The sequence below is a fragment of the Neoarius graeffei genome, chromosome 4 (genome assembly GCF_027579695.1).
Source record: "Neoarius graeffei isolate fNeoGra1 chromosome 4, fNeoGra1.pri, whole genome shotgun sequence".
NCBI classification, from domain to species: Eukaryota; Metazoa; Chordata; class Actinopteri; order Siluriformes; family Ariidae; genus Neoarius; species Neoarius graeffei.
Window position 1 is genome coordinate 86,568,197 of NC_083572.1, and position 22,673 is coordinate 86,590,869.

At 41.9% G+C, this 22,673-nt stretch overlaps 1 protein-coding gene across 2 annotated transcripts in view; it reads right to left on the reverse strand.

Annotated features, from left to right (window-relative positions):
• Positions 1-22,673, reverse strand: part of cachd1 (cache domain containing 1) — a 303,436-nt gene that overhangs the window by 139,520 nt on the left and 141,243 nt on the right. The gene's annotated exons all lie outside the window — the stretch shown is intronic.

The following is a 22,673-nucleotide window of genomic DNA, read 5'->3' on the forward strand; positions in this document are numbered from 1 at the left end:
TAAATAAAAACAGAATGCAATAATTTACAAATCTCAAAAACTGATATTGTATTCACAATAGAACATAGACAACATATCAAATGTCGAAAGTGAGACATTTTGAAATTTCATGCCAAATATTGGCTCATTTGAAATTTCATGACAGCAACACATCTCAAAAAAGTTGGGACAGGGGCAATAAGAGGCTGGAAAAGTTAAAGGTACAAAAAAGGAACAGCTGGAGGACCAAATTGCAACTCATTAGGTCAATTGGCAATAGGTCATTAACATGACTGGGTATAAAAAGAGCATCTTGGAGTGGCAGCGGCTCTCAGAAGTAAAGATGGGAAGAGGATCACCAATCCCCCTAATTCTGCGCCGACAAATAGTGGAGCAATATCAGAAAGGAGTTCGACAGTGTAAAATTGCAAAGAGTTTGAACATATCATCATCTACAGTGCATAATATCATCAAAAGATTCAGAGAATCTGGAAGAATCTCTGTGCGTAAGGGTCAAGGCCGGAAAACCATACTGGGTGCCTGTGATCTTCGGGCCCTTAGACGGCACTGCATCACATACAGGCGTGCTTCTGGATTGGAAATCACAAAATGGGCTCAGGAATATTTCCAAAGAACATTATCTGTGAACACAATTCACCGTGCCATCCGCCGTTGCCAGCTAAAACTCGATAGTTCAAAGAAGAAGCCGTATCTAAACACGATCCAGAAGCGCAGACGTCTTCTCTGGGCCAAGGCTCATTTAAAATGGACTGTGGCAAAGTGGAAAACTGTTCTGTGGTCAGACGAATCAAAATTTGAAGTTCTTTATGGAAATCAGGGACGCCGTGTCATTCGGACTAAAGAGGAGAAGGACGACCCAAATTGTTATCAGCGCTCAGTTCAGAAGCCTGCATCTCTGATGGTATGGGGTTGCATTAGTGCGTGTGGCATGGGCAGCTTACACATCTGGAAAGACACCATCAATGCTGAAAGGTATATTCAGGTTCTACAGCAACATATGCTCCCATCCAGATGACGTCTCTTTCAGGGAAGACCTTGCATTTTCCAACATGACAATGCCAAACCACATACTGCATCAATTACAGCATCATGGCTGCGTAGAAGAAGGGTCCGGGTACTGAACTGGCCAGCCTGCAGTCCAGATCTTTCACCCATAGAAAACATTTGGCGCATCATAAAACGGAAGATACGACAAAAAAGATCTAAGACAGTTGAGCAACTAGAATCCTACATTAGACAAGAATGGGTTAACATTCCTATCCCTAAACTTGAGCAACTTGTCTCCTCAGTCCCCAGACGTTTACAGACTGTTGTAAAGAGAAAAGGGGATGTCTCACAGTGGTAAACATGGCCTTGTCCCAACTTTTTTGAGATGTGTTGTTGTCATGAAATTTAAAATCACCTAATTTTTCTCTTTAAATGATACATTTTCTCAGTTTAAACATTTGATATGTCATCTATGTTCTATTCTGAATAAAATATGGAATTTTGAAACTTCCACATCATTGCATTCCGTTTTTATTTACAATTTGTACTTTGTCCCAACTTTTATGGAATCGGGGTTGTACATCTGGCCATCCTTAAAAAAAAAATCCGTTTCCTGTCCACCGGGTGAGCAAAAAAAAATTTTCAGTAGGGAGGGAGGGAGGGATTTTTTATTTTATATATATATATATATATATATATATATATATATATATATATATATATATGGATAAGAAATCGCAATGCTGTGTTTGCTTTTTCTTTCAGTACTTTATTACAAAAGCAGACACATTTAATAAAATGACAGTTTAATCGACTGAAACTTGTACAAAAACACAGTTTTTAATTCTGTCCAGCCAATCTGCATTAGTTCCGTAAACGCATTTTTTTGTTCAGTTCCGTTCTCATTTTGAATAGATCTACTAGGTTCTCCTACAGATCAGTCAGGGTCATTAACAAAGTAGGTAATGAATTTCGCATAACAAAACTCAAAAGCTGTTTGTAACGTCTTGGATGGATGAAGATCAAACGAATTTTCCAGTAACGGTTTGTGATGGTCCGACACACGGACTTTTTGTAGTTCTAAATCGACCATTAAGCCTAGTTTGGATGAAATTACACTATTAAAATGATCACTGAATGATTTGTTTTTCTGAATCTTTACTATTTTGTTGTTCGCTATAATACCATTTTGCGATTTCACACTTAAGCAAATGTTTGAAAACTCCGGATCTCCTTCCTTCATGGTGGCTGCCATTTTTTTGTGCCACACGGTACATGCGCAGAGCTGATTCAATTCTATATTCTGCGCGGAATGCGTAAATGTCAAGTTCGATTTTAGATTTACGAACCCGAAAAAAATGTCGAAAAACCGGCGTTAAAAAAAAAAATTTCAACCGCACAAACGGCACTCACCCAGCCCGTGGACCGGAAACAGAACATTTTTTAATAATGGCCTCTGAAGAAACAGCTATTCAGTCAGTTGTATTCATTCAGTTACGTGACTTTTGCTTGCGAGTTTACTTCCGATGAATTAAGTGGTGGTCAGACAAACCAATTTGGCTGCCGTTATGTCAAGAGCGAGTGAAACAGTCTCTGACTATTTTCACAACTTCAAGGCCAATGCACAGCTAAGATACCTTCAGAAAGTTGCTCTTTGCAATGGGGCAGGTCCTTAACACTAACAAAGAAGGATTTTTCTAATGAGTTGGAAAAATTACCCATCACCGAGTTCCCCGACATCTCAAACCAAACTATCTGGTGCTCCAGACATCGTTCTACACAGAAAAACAGATAAAAACCTGGAAGAGCATGGAGGAGTACAACTTTGTATATGTGGCCGAATTAAAGATCTGGGGATCAGGACACTACAAGATAAATCCGGTATCGTTTTTGTACGTCTTTGAGATGGTTGCTAGGACGCTACAAGTTTTAGTACTGGGTATATACAAACCACAGCCGCTCAATTCTCAAATCCTCCCTGCTCTTCTCTTACAGCTAAACAATTCACCAAGATCCACTAGGGATGTTAACCGATGACCGTTTGACCGGTGGTTGACCGAATCAACATCAACCGGTTAATTTTTTTTTGGTTGTCGGTTAAAAAAAAAAAAAAAATCAATCGTTTTGAAGCTGCCGATTCTGGAGCGGAGAACCTGGAATTCTGCGTTGTAAACGCTAGGGGCATGCCATGCGGTGTAAGGACGACAGCTGACAAATCAGAAACACCCATTCAGTCATGTCCCGCCCTCCCGCCCCAGTTGAAGACAGCTGCCACTCGGCGAAAGAAAAGTGTAGACACAGGCTTTTTAGCTTACAAATTACTATTCTGTTTTTTTTTTAAATTATTATTAGAAGGCACATCGAGTTTAGTCCTGCCTTGGCCAGTGCATTCTGAAAGTATGTTTCGGTCTGTAGCCAACAATGCATGTTACTGCAGATCATATCTCTCCACACAAACTAAAGGCGCAGATGCCGACTTTTTCACGGCTGAATCGTGCAGATCCGATTTTTTTTTTGGGGGGGGCGTTGGAGTGTCTGAATAATTTCAGAGTAAATTCTGTATTAAAATTACTAAATAAGCAAATGGCGTTACAGTCCATGAAACATAGGAAGTATGAGAAGAAAACAGTAAATCAGAAAGCTGTGCACGTTTTCGCGGAAGCTGCGCAAATGTGCGCAGCTTTCTGATTTACTGTTTTCTTCTCATACTTCCTATGTTTCATGGACTGTAACGCCATTTGCTTATTTAGTAATTTTAATACAGAATTTACTCTGATGAAATTATTCAGACACTCCAACGCCCCCCCTAAAAAAAATCGGATCTGCACGATTCAGCCGTGAAAAAGGCGGCATCCGCCAAAAGGTGCGCCGTTTGCATCCCTATTTAAACTCATAGGTTAACCGACTTTAACCGGCTAATGAGGCTCGGTGGTCGGTCAAGATTTTTTTTTAGTTTTCGCCATCCCTAAGATCCGCAGAAACCCGTTTAAAGACCTGGGTATTGGTGAAACAGGACGGAGAAGTTATCGCGGCTCACTGTAACTGTATGGTCGGGGAAGCAGTTTCGTGCTGTTAACTCATGAGCTCTGCTTTTGTGTTTATATGGATCGTCTCAATTATCTTATCCGTCTAGTTCAGTGTAGGAGACCAATCTACATCATCGTCCTTGTAAAGATTGCTAGGACATCCTGATGAATAGAGTGAAAACATGCACGTTAGTTTACAATATGGTGACCACCATCAAACAGTAAACAAAAACACATCCGAGGACTTAAGCGTTTCCTGAACTTCAAAACGCCAAGAAATCACGGAAAATGGCGAGAAAGATGATTTGCGAATCCAAGCGAAGTAAATCAGAGGAATTTACAAACCTTTCACGAAGTGATCACTGCAAACTCGAGAGTTCTTCGACTCCGCTCCTTTCCATTGCAGCGAAAGGCCACCTTTCACCAGAGGTGGACAGTAACAAAGTACATTTACTTGAGTACTGTACTTGAGTACACTTTGAGTATCTGTACTTTACTTGAGTTTTTTTTTTTTTTGGAAGCTTATGACTTTAATTTCATTACATTTGAAAGGCAAATATCGTGCTTTTTACTCCACTACATTTCCATCAAGGTCCTCGTTACTGGTTACTATGAAGCAGCTTTGAAAGTGGAGGTTTTTTCTTTTCTTTTCTAAAACATGATTGGTTTTTTTGCAGGTGACACAGAGAGCCGATCAGTAATCACTAGGCTCATGTCACGTCCATAGACTGTATAAACTCAAGTTCAGTGATTTCTCAGCAGCGTTATTTACCACGATCAGTTGATGGCAGAATGGAAAGAAGGCGGTTCTTCTGGGGAACGCACGCACCCATGGCCCATGAACCCAAGTTTCAGTTTTCTGAAAGGATTAAAGATTTGTTTCATTTTGAATGTTTGCCGAAAACAAACCACATCACGGCCTACAAAAACTCACCGTCCAACCTGTGGAAGCATATTGAGGTATGTAAACGTTTTATTCCAAGAGAAAGCTTGTAACGAAGTTGTCTGTGCTTTTAGAGCTCGCGGTAACCTTGCAATAGCTATGTAGTCTGGTTAGTCAAATGACTTTCTATGGATTTGCCCGCCAAGTTGCCGTAGCCTTGTCCACAGCTAACGATAACACATAGCTAGTTAACTTGGACACAGTTAGCATGTAAAAACGGAGTTACGCTAACATGAATAACGTTAACTTATCTGAAGTGCTTTCAGAAATATGTTTTAGCATAATCTTGCCAAATAAACAGAATGTAGAAGTCTTTCTTTTCTCCTAACGTTAGCTACCCAATATGATTTTGAGTTTGAAAATACAGTGCTTTGCAAAAGTATTCATACCTCTTGAACTTTTTCACATTTTTCCACCTTACAACCACGAACTTAAAAGTTTTTTATTGAGATTTTATGTGATAGACCAACACAGAGTAGCACATAATTGTGAAGTGAAACGAAAATGATAAATGGTCTTCAAAATTTTAAACAAATAAAAATCTGAAAAATGTGGTGTGCATTAGTATTCAGCCCCCTGTCCTCTGATACCTCTAAATACAATCCAGTGCAATCAATTGCCTTCAGAAGTCATCCAATTAGTTAATAGAGTCCTACTGTGTGTAATTTACTCTCAGCATAAATACACTTGTTCTGTGAAGGCCTCAGTGGTTTGTTAGAGAACACTGAAGAACAAACAGCATCATGAAGACCAAAGAACTCACCAGACAGGTCAGGGATAAAGTTCTGGAGAAGTTTAAAGCAGGGTTAGGTTATAAAAAAATATCCCAAGCTCTGAACATCTCAAGAAGCACTGTTCAATCCATCGTTCAAAAATGGAAAAAGCATGGCACAACTGCAAACCTACCAAGACATGGCCGTCCACCTAAACTGACAGAGCGAGCAAGGAGAGCACTGGTCAGAGAAGCAGCCAAGAGGCCCATGATCACTCTGGAGGAGCTGCAGAAATCCACAGCTCAGGTGGGAGAATCTGTGCACAGGACAACTATAAGTCGTACACTCCACAAATCTGGCCTTTTTGGAAGAGTGGCAAGAAGAAAGCCATTGTTGAAAGACAGGCATAAGAAGCCATGTAGGGGACACAGCAAACATGTGGAAGAAGGTGCTTTGGTCAGATGAGACCAAAGTTCAACTTTTTGGCCTAAACGCAAAGCGCTATGTGTGGCGGAAAACTAACACTGCTCATCACCCTGCACACACCATCCCCACTGTGAAACATGGTGATGGCAGCATCATGCTATGGGGATGCTTTTCTTCAGCAGGGACAGGGAAGCTGGTCAGAGTTGATGGGAAGATGGATGGAGCTAAATACAGGGCAATCCTGGAAGAAAACCTGTTGGAGGCTGCAAAAGACTTGAGACTGGGAAGGAGATTCACCTTCCAGCAAGACAATGACCCTAAACATACAGCCAGAGCTACAATGGAATGGTTTAGATCAAAGAATATTCATGTGTTAGAATGGCCCAGTCAAAGTCCAGACCTAAATCCCATTGAGCATCTGTGGCAAGACTTGAAAATTGCTGTTCACAGACGCTCTCCATCCAATCTGGCTGAGCTTGAGCCATTTTGCAAAGAAGAACGGGCAAAAATTTCAGTGTCTAGATGTGCAAAGCTGGTAGAGACATACCACAAAAGACTTGCAGCTGTAATTGCAGCAAAAGGTGGCTCTACGAAGTATTGACGCAGGGGGGCTGAATACTAATGCACATCACATTTTTCAGATTTTTATTTGTTTAAAATTTTGAAGACCGTTTATCATTTTCGTTTCACTTCACAATTATGTGCTACTCTGTGTTGGTCTATCACATAAAATCTCAATAAAAAATTTTAAGTTCGTGGTTGTAAGGTGGAAAAATGTGAAAAAGTTCAAGGGGTATGAATACTTTGGCAAGGCACTGTAGTTTGCTAGCATGTCAGGTGGAGCTTCACGGACTAGCTAGATTAACATTAAACAACTATGATGGCACAGCATGCGTTCATTTCGTAAATCCAGTCGGTTGCTTCAGAGGTATTAGGTTTTGTAAATGCTGTGGCAATAATACAACGATGTGTTGACAGAAAATGTACTTTTAATACTTAAGTACTTTTAAAAGCAAGTACTTCAGTACTTTAACTTAAGTAAAAATTTGACTGGAGAACTTTCACTTGTATCGGAGTAACATTTAACCAGTGGGATCTGTACTTTGACTTAAGTAATGAAGTTGGGTACTTCGTCCGCCTCTGCCTTTCGCATCGTCTTTTGGTAAAATCCTTTGCTCCTTCATGCTTTATCACTTCACAGGGAACCAAGATAAAACTTTTATCAGTTTCACGGTTTGTTCGATTCAAACCGTGCAAAATGACGCAAGCGTAGGGCATTTTAATGACTAGCAAGGCGCCACAGTGATAGAAACGCTTTGTGAACAGTGAGCTCAGCTGACCACCACTTCATGTCCTGCATATCTATCTCATGAGGCGGGTGTGACGTCGGATGCAACCCACTTATACCCCTTACTGTCTGACATATCCCACAATCCTGTGCGCCAGCTCCAGTGGAGCAGCCAGTCAGGACAATCAGTGGACCCGATCGGTCTTTACAGGCATTGCAACATCATCCACAGCAATTTTGGAATGAGCTGCTCAACAAATTCAGTAGGTTGCCCCCTTCCTGTCCTTTTCTTTAATGCTGAAAGTAAGAGTGACATTCCAAACTGTTTACTTTAGCAAGAAAACATCGGTTTTCAACAAGGAACGCTAACTTGTAAGAGCCTCAATAGGTTTATCATCGCCAACAACGTTATGCTCCGTTTCCACAGCAAGACTTTTTCATTAACCATGAACAGCTTCTTTTCAAGGCTGGAAAAACTGATGATGAAATTTTGCTTTAGTTTTTCCATCTCGTCCACTTTGTTTGGTTTCGGCACAGCATTCCAGTACTGTTCTAAAAGATTAGCTGAATTTTTCAAGGTTGGTTTAATGGGTCCGAGAAGGCAAACTGCAAACGTACCTATAAAAGAAGACGACTTTGTCACATGCACACTCAAGCGCAGTGAAATTTCTCTTCTGCATTTAACCCATTTGAAGTAGTGAACACACACACACATACCCAGAGCAGTGAGCAGCGATGTGACAGCACCTGGGGAATAGTTTGGGGTTAGGTGATTTGCTCAAGGGCACTTCAGCCATGATACAGAGGGAGGGGAAAGTGCTGTTCATTCACTCAATTCCCTTTACATTTTTCCTGCCAGTCCTGGGAATCAAACCAGCAACCCTTTGGGCCCAAGGCTGCTTCTCCAACCTTCAGGCCATGGCTGCCCCCATGGGCATCTCTCATCTCATCTCGTTATCTCTAGCCGCTTTATCCTGTTCTACAGGGTCGCAGGCTAGCTGGAGCCTATCCCAGCCAACTACGGGCGAAAGGTGGGGTACACCCTGGACAAGTCGCCAGGTCATCACAGGGCTGGCACATAGACACAGACAACCATTCACACTCACATTCACACCTACGCTCAATTTAGAGTCACCAGTTAACCTAACCTGCATGTCTTTGGACTGTGGGGGAAACCGGAGCACCTAGAGGAAACCCACGCGGACACGGGGAGAACATGCAAACTCCACACAGAAAGGCCCTCGCCGGCCACGGGGATCGAACCCGGACCTTCTTGCTGTGAGGCGACAGCGCTAACCACTACACCACCGTGCCGCCCCCATGGGCACATCCATGAAAACATCCATTCAAGCTCACAACAGTCCTTCGCAACTCAGGTCAAATGTAGAAAGAAAAAAAAAGAGCACCAGAAGAATAGAGTAGTTTGTGGACAAATTAAGTTATTGATAATTGATTACTAGACAGCTGAAGACTGGAACAAGACAGCGATTTTTTTCCCCCTGTAATGTTCAACTGTCCAGTTTGGGTGGGTCTATACCCACGATAGCTTTAGATTCCTGTTCTTGGCTGACAGGAGTGGAACCTGATATTGTTTTCTGCTGTTCTAGTTGTATTTTGTGCATGCTGAGATGCTTTTCTGCTCACCACGGTTGTAAAGAGTTGCTATGAGTTACTATATCCTTCCTGGCAGCTCGAACCAATCTGGCCATTTTCCTCTGACCTCTCTTATCAACAAGACGTTTGTTTCCACTCACAGAACTGTCGCTCTCTCAGTGATTTTTGTTTTTCGCACCATTCTGTTGCCCCTTTTCCACCAAAGCAGTTCCAGGGCTGGTTCGGGGCCAGTGCTTAGTTTGGAACCGGGTTTTCTGTTTCCACTGACAAAGAACTGGCTCTGGGGCCAGAAAAACCGGTTCCAGGCTAGCACCAACTCTCTGCTGGGCCAGAGGAAAGAACCGCTTACGTCGGGGGGGAGTGTTGTTAAGACCAACAACAATAACAAGACCGCGAAAGATCACCATTTTTAAGCGACAAGAGGCAACAGCTGTACAAACGTGAAGTCATCCATTATTATTATTATTATTGTTGTTGTTGCTGCTGCTGCTGCTTCTTCCGTGTTGTTTTTGCTTCGATATTCGCGCCAAGGTTTATGCAAACGTAGTGACGTAACTGACGTATACAGCGACGTAATGACATGGCTTCCCTTAGCACCGCAAGCTATGGAAAAGCAAACTGGTTCTCAGCTGGCTCGCAAGTTGAACGAGTTGTGAACCAGCACCAGCACTGGCCCCGAACCAGCCCTGGAACTGATTTGGTGGAAAAGGGGTAAGAGTAAACTCTAGAGACTGTTGTGTGTGAAAACCTCAGGAGATCAGCAGCTTCTGAAATACTCAAACCAGTCCATCTGGCTCAAACCAACACCCATGCCACAGTGAAAGTCACAGAGATCATAATTTTTCCCCATTCTGATGTTTCATGCAAACATTAAGTAATGCTCTTGATGTTTATCTGTATGACAAGACTGATACACGCGATTCAATGAAGTGACAGAAGGAGAGAGAAACAATCTTAGACTCCTGCACACTTAATGGTGATTTGAACCCTTGGTCCTCCTGATAACTGGGTGGAATCTCAGACTGATTTGTCTATGAATATTAAATCTTTACCCACACAGCCAAAAGAAAGTATGGCCAACACTAAAATTAGGCATATCAGACGCTCGCTGGCCGTGCTGTGAAAATTGTGCATGCAGACGCTCATCAAAGTTTCAAAATCTGTCATTGCTTAACTCTTGAATATTTTCGATTGCGAATACTATCATTAAAAAGCTTATAATTTCTGCTTTCCAAAGAAATTTATCTTGTTAAGGTCTGTTCAGTACTTTGGGAGTAACGGCAGGTTGAATTTGGTACAACAGAGTAAAAACTCTGCTGGCGTGACATCTGGAAACTGCCGGTGCTTTTTGCGTCACAGGAAAGCAGTCAGGCTCTTTCTCTCTCTTGGCCTCTCTCTCTTCTGATCAGTTTCCAACTGGATTACTCAGGGATATTAATCAGATAATGATTATAGGGATGTTCTCTCGCTCTCACTGTTTCTGATGAAGTATTCAGCAAAATTTTCCATCAGCTAGTTTTGATGTTATGACTCACCCGAGACTTTGAAGTGAGTTTTCATAGCTTTACCTACTTATTTTTTCAAATCAAACTGATTCATGTAAATAAATAACTATTTTAGAATATAACTAGAATTGTTTTGATGTAAAATACTGAGATCTTATTGGTCGGAATGAGATTTAAAAAAAATGCAAGTCAGAAACGCGAGTGTCAATTTCAGTTCAATTAACTGGAGTTGTTTACTGGATGTGTGTCACACAGTTTGAGGTTCGCCTTAAAAACTGAGAATATTAATCAAAAATACTCATTTATATTCTTTCATATAAACACTAGTAGGCCCTACTTAGAAATAAGAAGCCCTACAGAGCACAAAGAGGGTATTAGAAATAATATTTTATTGCTTTATTTTGATAGAGAATGGTAGATGTGAATGACATTCAGTGCTTATTTATGCATATTTTATAATTGTATTTGTAATTAATATGGATTTCTCCTTCTTTGTGATGTATAAATGAGAGATAAAATCAGCTTTACATTGTACAAATAAAGCCATTTGGCGAAACTTTGAAGAAGAGAGTGTACCAATTTAACATTTTACCTAATTAGCATAATTCATACGAATTTGCAGAATGTGTGTTTACTAATTTTTCAAACTTTGTATTCAGTATACAACCATCTATTTGCCTGCCAATTTCCATGTACCGTGGTGCTTGAAAGTTTGTGAACCCTTAAGAATTTTCTATATTGCTGCATAAATATGACCTAAAACATCATCAGATTTTCACACGAGTCCTAAAAGTAGATAAAGAGAACCCAGTTAAACAAATGAGACAAAAATATTATACTTGCTCATTTATTCATTGAGGAAAATGATCCAATATTACATATCTGTGAGTGGCAAAAGTATGTGAACCTTTGCTTTCAGTATCTGGTGTGACCCCCTTGTGCAGCAATAACTGCAACTAAACGTTTCTGGTAACTGTTGATCAGTCCTGCACACCGGCTTGGAGGAATTTTAGCCCGTTCCTCCGTACAGAACAGCTTCAACTCTGGGATGTTGGTGGGTTTCCTCACATGAACTGCTCGCTTCAGGTCCTTCCACAACATTTCCATTGGATTAAGGTCAGGACTTTGACTTGGCCATTCCAAAACATTAACTTTATTCTTCTTTAACCATTCTTTGGTAGAACGACTTGTGTGCTTAGGGTCGTTGTCTTGCTGCATGACCCACCTTCTCTTGAGATTCAGTTCATGGACAGATGTCCTGACATTTTCCTTTAGAATTCGCTGGTATAATTCAGAATTCATTGTTCCATCAATGATGGCAAGCCGTCCTGGCCCAGATGCAGCAAAACAGGCCCAAACCATGATACTACCACCACCATGTTTCACAGATGGGATAAGGTTCTTATGCTGGAATGCAGTGTTTTCCTTTCTCCAAACATAACGCTTCTCATTTAAACCAAAATTTCCATTTTGGTCTCATCCGTCCACAAAACATTTTTCCAATAGCCTTCTGGCTTGTCCACATGATCTTTAGCAAACTGCAGACGAGCAGCAATGTTCTTTTTGGAGAGCAGTGGCTTTCTCCTTGCAACCCTGCCATGCACACCATTGTTGTTCAGTGTTCTCCTGATGGTGGACTTATGAACATTAACATTAGCCAATGTGAGAGAGGCCTTCAGTTGCTTAGAAGTTACCCTGGGGTCCTTTGTGACCTCGCCGACTATTACACGCCTTGCTCTTGGAATGATCTTTGTTGGTCGACCACTCCTGAGGAGGGTAACAATGGTCTTGAATTTCCTCCATTTGTACACAAACTGTCTGGCTGTGGATTGGTGGAGTCCAAACTCTTTAGAGATGGTTTTGTAACCTTTTCCAGCCTGATGAGCATCAACAACGCTTTTTCTGAGGTCCTCAGAAATCTCCTTTGTTCGTGCCATGATACACTTCCACAAACGTGTTATGAAGATCAGACTTTGATAGATCCCTGTTCTTTAAATAAAACAGGGTGCCCACTCGCACCTGATTGTCATCCCATTGATTGAAAACACCCGACTCTAATTTCACCTTCAAATTAACTGCTAATCCTAGAGGTTCACATACTTTTGCCACTCGCAGATATGTAATATTGGATCATTTTCCTCAATAAATAAATGACCAAGTATAATATTTTTGTCTCATTTGTTTAACTGGGTTCTCTTTATCTACTTTTAGGACTTGTGTGAAAATCTGATGATGTTTTAGGTCATATTTATGCAGCAATATAGAAAATTCTAAAGGGCTCACAAACTTTCAAGCACCACTGTAAATATATTTAAAATTTAAAAAAAGTTATTAAGAAAAAACTTTTGATCTCACTGGTTAATGATGAGGCCCATTTTGGACCATGTGATCCGAATACATAAATATTACAGCAGTTTTCTAAAAATTAAGCCATTTTTCCAATCTTTGATTTGTAATATCTCAAGAACGGATAAATATATTTTAATTCTGTAAAAAGTATATGTTGTTCTGCATTCAATTCTGAATTTAGAGCAGTGTCAAGCTATTTGGATTGAATTTTCACCTGATACGCCTACTGAAAGCACTTCAGATTTGAAAAACTTCAACACAGTAGTGGATATTCATTTGGAATTGGTAAATAACGTGAAGCAGCACACGCTGCATTCCAGATGACTCATTTCATTAAATCTGCCACTGAAGTGAGTGATTAATGTCTTTCCTCAGCCCGGGCCGAGATCAAACAGAGCAAGAGTCAACCTTAGAGACGAGAAATCGATCAGAATTAGACATGCACTACAAGTATAACCGACACTCCACTCTGCAGATAATAAATGACTAGAAAGAAGAGAAGCTTTCAGATCAGCGAGAACTTCAGCGTGACTCTCACGTGAGGGTTTAATGCTGAAACAACTGCATGTCTATGAATTCTGGTATATTTACTCAGTAAGACGTTCCCGGAGGGAAATTAAAAGCTCGAGCAGTGTTGGCTGGGCAATAAGGGTTTCCCCAGGTGTTGAACATAAATTACATGCACACCAGCGTTTTCATTCAGCGCTGGCTCATTTAGCAAAGCAGCGATGCACGCTAACACTGCTGGGATCCTCGCATGCACAAAAAACGACATTAAGACTCTCAACCACATCACAAATCATGCACGCGCGCGCCAAACCCAACACAGCCTCGCACCTAATACATGTTAATAGCTGCAACATGACAATTAAACCAACTCAAAAGGAAAACGTGTGCCAAAAAACACACAGAGTCCGTCCAGGGTGTGGAGAAATCGCCTGTGACCCAGTGACCGCATGCACATCAGCCACACAGCCTGGCGAGGTAAAAGAGGCAAATTTGGCTCACTACTCTACCAAAAATAACACAACGTGAAGGAAAAGGTTTCAGGCCTCCAGAGAGCGCTTTGCATGGCCCGGTATCAGGAATAACAAAGGAAGATCCAAACTGAGCAAATCCAAACAAGCACAATGAAAAGCAGTCACGTATAACAGCCCCGAGAACTGATGAATAAAGTAAAATCTACATGCAATAACAATTAGGTCACTGGATAAACTGATTTGTGATTCCATGACTCCACACAAGGCTCAAGTTTATACAAGGTTCAGTGCATTTTAACAATTCTGAATAAAGAGATTAAAAATAAAGGATCCTTCACTCTTTAAAGGACAGAAGCATTCACAGGGATCGCGTTAACACAGAAATTGTGCATTTTTACGCACAAAAATGCCTTAAAATGCATGTTAAGGATTTTAGTGCATCCTGGGACGCAGGGCTACTACTTGAATAATTTTTACCAATTGCCTTGGCAAATCTGTTAGGTTATGTTGTTTAAAGCCTCGGTCACAACCGGCCGTACGTGCTCCTACGGCCGGTATGTGTGCAAAAAACGCACGGAGGGCGCGCGTGTGACGTGCTGATTTTCGAGCCGTAGACTGGCCACAGACCGGCCGCAGAGGTTCTTTGTCATGTCAAACAAACTCTACGGGCGCTTACGTTTTTTTCAGGTTGCAAGACAAACTTACGGCCACCGTGCGTCTTTCTCCATGAACAAAAAAAACGCAGCAATTTGGGAAACGCCAAAAATCGCACGGCCAAAAAAATCGTACGTCCAGTTGTGACCTAGGCTTTACCCACAACTTGTAACGTAGCACCAATAACCTGTTTGTCGTTATATTTGCACTACTTCACCACTACTACCTCTGCCATCTCTCATCGATGCAATTATGTGCAATTAATATAGGCCCTAAACTATTTTTATGCATACATTATTTATGTATGTGTGTGTGTATATATACAGAGTCTACCTGTAATGTGCAATTTTTCCGAGCCTCTCAATAAGGGAATTTTTCTATACTTTTTCACGGTAGATAATGCAAATAGCCCTCTGTATTTAATCCTTTGTTTGTCTAATTTTTATTTCAGTTTTATTTATCATCTGTTTGACATTTTCTTGCTACTGTAACATGTGAATTTCCCCGATGTGGGATTAATAAAGTGAATCTAATCTAACAAACAAAGCAAAAGTGAACAGAACAAAAAGGTCACAACATCGTGGTCACTTTCTTGTGACGTCATCGCAACCGTGGATTTGTTTATGCGGCCGTGTTGCCTGGTGAGCTGTGCGTTTGCCTGCGACCGGCACAAGTGCACGGCGTGACTGTAAGCCAAATTCAGTAAATATCTACAGATAAACTTGTAGAAGTTCCATCGAAAAGAACAACGCCAGAGACTTGTAGTGATTTTGGATGTAATAACAGACGTGGAGATAAGCCTGGTTTAACTTTTCGGCGCTTCCTGGCGAACCCAGAAAGACGAGAAAAATGGCGAGCTGCAGTTAAACGGGAAGACTGGATGATAAAAACATCCCCATGTGTACGGAGAACATATCAGTTTAGTGTGAAAGCTCTGTGTAACGTTAAAATGTAGATCTGGATGTGGGCTTTAAACGAGACACATTTTATTAGACACGGTATATTTTATTAGGGGGCGGCACGGTGGTGTAGTGGTTAGCGCTGTCGCCTCACAGCAAGAAGGTCTGGGTTCGAGCCCCGTGGCCGGCGAGGGCCTTTCTGTGCGGAGTTTGCATGTTCTCCCCGTGTCCGCGTGGGTTTCCTCCGGGTGCTCCGGTTTCCCCCACAGTCCAAAGACATGCAGGTTAGGTTAACTGGTGACTCTAAATTGACCGTAGGTGTGAATGGTTGTCTGTGTCTATGTGTCAGCCCTGTGATGACCTGGCGACTTGTCCAGGGTGTACCCCGCCTTTCGCCCGTAGTCAGCTGGGATAGGCTCCAGCTTGCCTGCGACCCTGTAGAACAGGATAAAGCGGCTACAGATAATGAGATGAGATATTTTATTAGACCTAATGCTTGGCTCGACTAAAAGCATGTGTGTTATGTACTAATAATGTAGACTTGACTAAACACCATAAAATATGCTGGATCTCAGCTCTGGCTTCTTTATTACTATTAGAAGTCCACACTTGAGCTTACCTTTGTCATAATAAGGTATTTTTCTTAATCAGGAATTTCCCATAACATTCCGGTACGAAACCTGCCTCGAAATGTTGGTAGCCATCTCTATTTTTAAGCCTTTAGCATCTCAGCTGTATTTAGAAGTCCAAATACTAAATAGTTCAGGATGTCGTAGTGTTCCAAATCCGGTAGCTGGTTTGTCGAACACTTTTCAAGCGGAATCAAAACATTTGTGGGTAAATTAAGAAGAAGAAGAAGCCACCTTTGTCACATGTACACTCAAGCATAGCAAAATTCCTCCTCTGCATTTAACCCGTCTGAAGCAGTGAACAGAGAGACAGAGAGAGAGAGAGAGAGAGAGAGAGAGAGAGAGAGAGAGTGCACAGTGTGCAGAATAAATAATAAATAAATTTGTGGGTAAATTATATGGATCTGTGATGCCTGCATGTTTCAGCTTTTGGATGTAATGCAATCTGCTGGCATAAAATTAAAATTTTAATCGTTTCAGAGAGAGAGAGAGAGAGAGAGAGAGAGATTGTACTGACTACAGTCATCTCAATTTTCATTGTGAACTGTCACGGCTGTTTCTTTGTTTGCCCAGCTATATGGTGGACGCTGCGTGATAAACAAAAACCTGTGACGTCACTAAAAGTCCTCTATTTTCCAGGTTAAACACTCACAAAGAATGACCGAATAACTCCATGGATTGTCAGTGAAAAAAGTGGCAAGATCGTGGCCGGACACTGTGACTGTATGGCAAAAATAAATAAATATTATATATAAAATATATACTTTTTATTTGGGACCCACACAAAAAATGCCAGGGACCCTATTTTGACCAGTCATGAACAAAAAAAAATCCTCGTGCCATTCCTGATTCAGGTCAGCTTTGACTATTTCTCTCAAAGACATGGAAATAATTCTAAGGACTGGATGGTTTTCCCCCTACGAATGTGCCATGTCGGGTAACTTCAGCACCGTCCAGTCAGTGGCACAGCTTTGAAGTGAAATGTGCAAAAAGTCTGTGGTCCAGGACACAAAACCTGAATGTCACAGGTTACTCACTCAAAACCTTTCAAAGCCGACGTTGTTCTCTTCATAAGTAGAATACTCTCAACATAAACAAGCAATTTCCTTGAATTATGGCTATTTAAGCAATTTTCACCAATTATGCTTTTCCTTCAAAGAGTAAAAAACCGGTGTAATTGTGAACAGACAGAAAAGGAGAACGCTCTTTATGTCCTCAACTATCTTAAGATCTACCTCCAAGTAAATGAAGATTATTTACAGAAAGCCAAATCTGATTTCAGCCTTTACTCCAAAACTGACAAGTCAATATTACCATTATACTCCGAGCATTTTTTAACATAGTTACTGGGAGACCAGATTTGGTCTCCTAGTCAATGCCAAACCGGCGTCACTGGGAGACCAAATTTTAAACCAAGTTATGTCTTATCATTTGGTTCAATCAGTTGCAACTAATTAACCAAGTACCATGTAAGTATACATTTAACAAGGAAAACGAAGATCTATAAGATATACACACAAGATCATGTTGGTTAAGAAAAACAAAACTAAAATTTGGTTACTGAGATGGCTGATGTCAGAATCCGATGCCATTACTGTGTAACCTTTGCTGTGTTCACATACCGGTACGAAAGTGGCATAACTGTATCGATACATAGTATAGCGGTACAGTTTAGTGCATCTGTCCACACTAGCGAGAAATGTTTGCGGTTTTCTTTCACGGTAGTTGAAATGCGCGTGCGCGAAATGTTTCCGTGGTTACCGAGTAACTTCCTTCCGAGAATCTGGCGGATGAAACGACGTGTGTGTGCTTTTTGTTGTCAGTGTACAGTCTGTATTTCTGGTGGTCATTTATTCAGTCGAATCGTATAAAACGAGCGAGGCAGTTGAGAAAGAAACAAAGAAAACGAATCTCCTTTTCTCCCCCCTCCCTTTCTCCCTCTTCCCTTCCCCTCCCTTTCTCCCTCTTCCCTTCTCTTCCCCTCCCTTTCTCCCTCTTCCCTTCTCTTCCCCTCCCTTTCTCTCTCTTCCCTTCCCCTCCCCTCCCTTTCTCCCTCTTCCCTTCCCCTCCCTTTCTCCCTCTTCCCTTCTCTTCCCCTCCCTTTCTCCCTCTTCCCTTCTCTTCCCCTCCCTTTCTCCCTCTTCCCTTCCACTCCCTTTCTCCCTCTTCCCTTCCCCTCCCTTTCTCCCTCTTCCCTTCTCTTCCCCTCCCTTTCTCCCTCTTCCCTTCTCTTCCCCTCCCTTTCTCCCTCTTCCCTTCCACTCCCTTTCTCCCTCTTCCCTTCCACTCCCTTTCTCTCTCTTCCCTTCCCCTCCCTTTCTCCCTCTTCCCTTCTCTTCCCTTTCTCCCTCTTCTCTTCCCCTCCCTTTCTCCCTCTTCCCTTCCCTTCCTCCCTCTTCCCTTCTCTTCCCTTTCTCCCTCTTCTCTTCCCCTCCCTTTCTCCGTCTTCCCTTCCCTTCCTCCCTCTTCCCTTTCTCCCTCTTCCCTTCCCCTCACTTTCTCCCTCTTCCCTTTTCTTCCCCTCCCTTTCTCCCTCTTCCCTTTTCTTCCCCTCCCTTTCTCCCTCTTCCCTTCCCTTCCCCTCCCTTTCTCCCTCTTCCCTTCCCTTTCTCCCTCTTCCCTTCCCCTCCCTTTCTCCCTCTTCCCTTCCCCTCCCTTTCTCCCTCTTCCCTTCCCCTCCCTTTCTCCCTCTTCCCTTCCCCTCCCTTTCTCCCTCTTCCCTTCCCCTCCCTTTCTCCCTCTTCCCTTCCCCTCCCTTTCTCCCTCTTCCCTTCCCTTCCCCTCCCTTTCTCCCTCTTCCCTTCCCTTCCCCTCCCTTTCTCCCTCTTCTCTTCCCCTCCCTTTCTCCCTCTTCCCTTCCCCTCCCTTTCTCCCTCTTCCCTTCCCCTCCCTTTCTCCCTCTTCCCTTCCCCTCCCTTTCTCCCTCTTCCCTTCTCTTCCCCTCACTTTCTCCCTCTTCCCTTCTCTTCCCCTCACTTTCTCCCTCTTCCCTTCTCTTCCCCTCCCTTTCTCCCTCTTCCCTTCCCTTCCCCTCCCTTTCTCCCTCTTCCCCTCCCTTTCTCCCTCTTCTCTTCCCCTCCCTTTCTCCCTCTTCTCTTCCCCTCCCTTTCTCCCTCTTCCCTTCCCCTCCCCTTCTCCCTCTTCCCTTCTCTTCCCCTCACTTTCTCTCCCCTTTCTTTGCTCCATGTAGCTCCACAGTCGTTTTGAGCTATTTTGACGTTTTATTTACAGCTGGAAAGCACGTGCGTATTGTATTGTATGAATAACCCAGAAGACGTAGGAATGGTTCATTGCGCTTGCGCATTATATTTGTATCGATACAGAACCGCTTCATCTGTCCACACTACAGCAAAGCGCTACAGTACTGATACTGTACCGGTACGAAACCCATACATTTGTGGGTTTCGTACCGATACAGTTACTATACCGCTACAGTACCGGTATAGTTGCTAGTGTGGACAGGTGTTGCGGTACGAAAGTAGTATCGTTTCGGTACAAAATCCCTAGTGTGGACAGGGTATTTGAGTGTCTTTGACATAACATTTGTGCTTGGTAATTGCTCTTGATAGCTGTGTAGTCACTGTAGTGTGTTTGTCTATATGGTGATTGGTGAACCATTTTGCATCACAGAATATGCCGCAGCGGTGCAGCCGCATGGACTCTGGGGCCTGTGATCGTATTGCCCAGACCAGTTGGTCTCCTAGTGGAAAATCCTTAAAAAATGCTCTGATTATACTCCATGGCATGTAATGGCATTAGCAGGAACCGTCATGATAATGTGACTTCATGAAATGAACCAAATGAATAAATGTCGCTTTATGAATTTGAAAGTCACATGACGCATAGAGCAGCTCAGGGCTCGACGTTAACTTTTTAATCCATTTGTCCAGTCGGATAAGCAGCAAGATTTTTCACTTGTCCTGACCATAACCTTCATCTTACTATGCATTTACAAGTTCAACGAAAGGAAAGTGATTTAACAAAGTTTATCAAAAAGCAGATATAGTTATGATCGTCGTTATGCTGTAATGATTCATAATTTCTCAATAAAACTCAAACTTTAACTGTAACAATCAACAAAAACTGACCAAAGCCCCATTATGGTGCACGTGTTGTTACTGTTATAACCCATTACCTGATTTAAGAGTCAGATTCCTCCAAATTCAAAGCTTCTGGAGGAAATCAAGTTAAATCTTGATTCATCCAGTAAAAATGTGAAGTAGGAATTAATTTAAAGAAATGAAATCAAAACGAAAAAAGCTGGACATGATAAGGGCGACTGAAACACGTTATGAATGAAAACAAACCGTAAGCGAGTTTGGCACGGTCGTAAAATTCCTGCGAATTATTTTACGACATTTGTGATGGTTGATGTGAACCATACAAAAGAAAAATACAATGACTGCCCAAACGAAATGAAGATTCACCACAGATATTTAGTTTATTGAGGTATTTGATCGCCATTTCTCCGATTTCAGTGAATCCAAAGTCTCAATCTATAATTAGATATTACAACAGAGCAATTCCAGCGTTATGGACGTGACACTTGAACTCAAAATGGCAACAAATGACCCAGTGCATGTTTTATTGTCTCCCAGTATTTAAACAGGTGTTGCATATTTTAAGGCTGTACCATACTGGAGAAGTGATAGAACAAGAACAATTCCCATAGTACATCTAGGGCATGCCAGAAAATGCCAATAAAAGATGCGTTATGGATGTGACAGAAAAAGTATCACTTTTCTTGGGTGACTGTACATTTTTATCAAACTCTGTGAAATTGTAAACCTAATGTCGAAATGGAGATATCCATTTGATAGAGGGGTCCAAGGTGAATATTAAAAAATCTTTGTTTAAAATATTTTGTATTTCATGCAGAGTTTCGGAAGGAAAAGTCAGCGTTATGGATGTGACGAAATTCCGTTATGGATGTGACGCGTCTGAAATAGACATGGCATATGTTTAGAAAATCAGCAATTTAACCACCATAACCCTTTGAAAAACTCTCTAAATATCAGCTAAAACTATCAAAGTTCTTAAATAATATTTAGGATGGCTATTGTTTTGCTGTTTTGTGGATTTTAGCATACATTTCTGTGGCTTGTGGCAATAATATAGAATTGTACATGATCAAAGTTGATTTTAGCTTGGGTTTTACATTATAAGAAAGAAAGACTGACAGTGACATATTAGGTTGGTTACAAATTGGTTCAACTTATTCACATCTGTAAAATACAGGCCTAGGTGATATCTCTGGGAGTGGTTTTGATGTATTACATGTTGCTTTATTTTTGCATGGTGAGGTTGACATTTACATGGAATTGCCCAACAACCATCTTTATTTATTACTCTTATTCGCGCTATTTTCTTTTTTTTTTTTTGGGGGGGGGGGGGGGGAGATTATAGTGACTGGAAAATCTATAATGTGATCCCACAGTGCTGCTGAATTCTCAGCTCTGACCGTAGTTCCAACTGCACCAGTTTATTCTAATACTTTATCATTTCTATCGTAAAAGCTAATTCACAGAGACTTTGTACAGCGGACACTCCGGATTTAAAAACGATCAAACGTTGTGTTAGGGGACATTTATTTAACGAGTCTCCAGTTGCATCGCTGTCTAACAGTTTCAACTTTACATCCAAGTCTTCTGACATGAGAGGGTCTTCAGGAGAGAGACGTAATTTTTTAAATTTTTTTCGCGGTCCGGTTTCCATCAAATCCTGAGCTCTGACTGGCTGGCGAGCGGGTCTGTATCCTACAGTACGGACCCCAGTTACGGACCCCAGTTACGGACCTCTGGCGACTTGCTCGTTCACAACAACAAACATAGTAGCAATTTTTGTCAACATTTATCTTTTTTATAAGATTTATTTATTAGACTTTTATCAAAAATCTTATAAATTTTTGCCAGCATTTCTCAGCATAATAGCATTTATAGTGATAACGACAGTGTTCACAGCGAAAGCGAGTTTTACCACCCTGAGGAAGAAGAAATAAAAGAAAACATTTCAGGAGAAAGCTAAAAACCTCTAACTGTTGCTAACGCCGAGCAAAAGCATGGCTGAATCCTGAATGACTCATCTCATCTCATTATCTCTAGCCGCTTTATCCTGTTCTACAGGGTCGCGGGCAAGCTGGAGCCTATCCCAGCTGACTACGGGCGAAAGGCGGGGTACACCCTGGACAAGTCGCCAGGTCATCACAGGGCTGACACATAGACACAGACAACCATTCACACTCACATTCACACCTACGGTCAATTTAGAGTCACCAGTTAACCTAACCTGCATGTCTTTGGACTGTGGGGGAAACCGGAGCACCCGGAGGAAACCCACGCGGACACGGGGAGAACATGCAAACTCCACACAGAAAGACCCTCGCCGGCCACGGGGCTCGAACCCGGACCTTCTTGCTGTGAGGTGACAGCGCTAACCACTACACCACCATGATGGCCCCCTGAATGACTCAATTTTGTATAAATAGGGGACTACATAGGTGGCAAAATGTAGTTTTTTTCCTGCCATGGAAGTGCACTTGTATACTGAGGAGGAAGCCATTTGCATGACAGCCATGATTGAGGATTCAAAATGGCGGCTCGGCTCGGTTTTCCCTTTCGGGCGCTCTCGTTTTCAGTTAGAATTTGGTAAAGAAAAAAATAA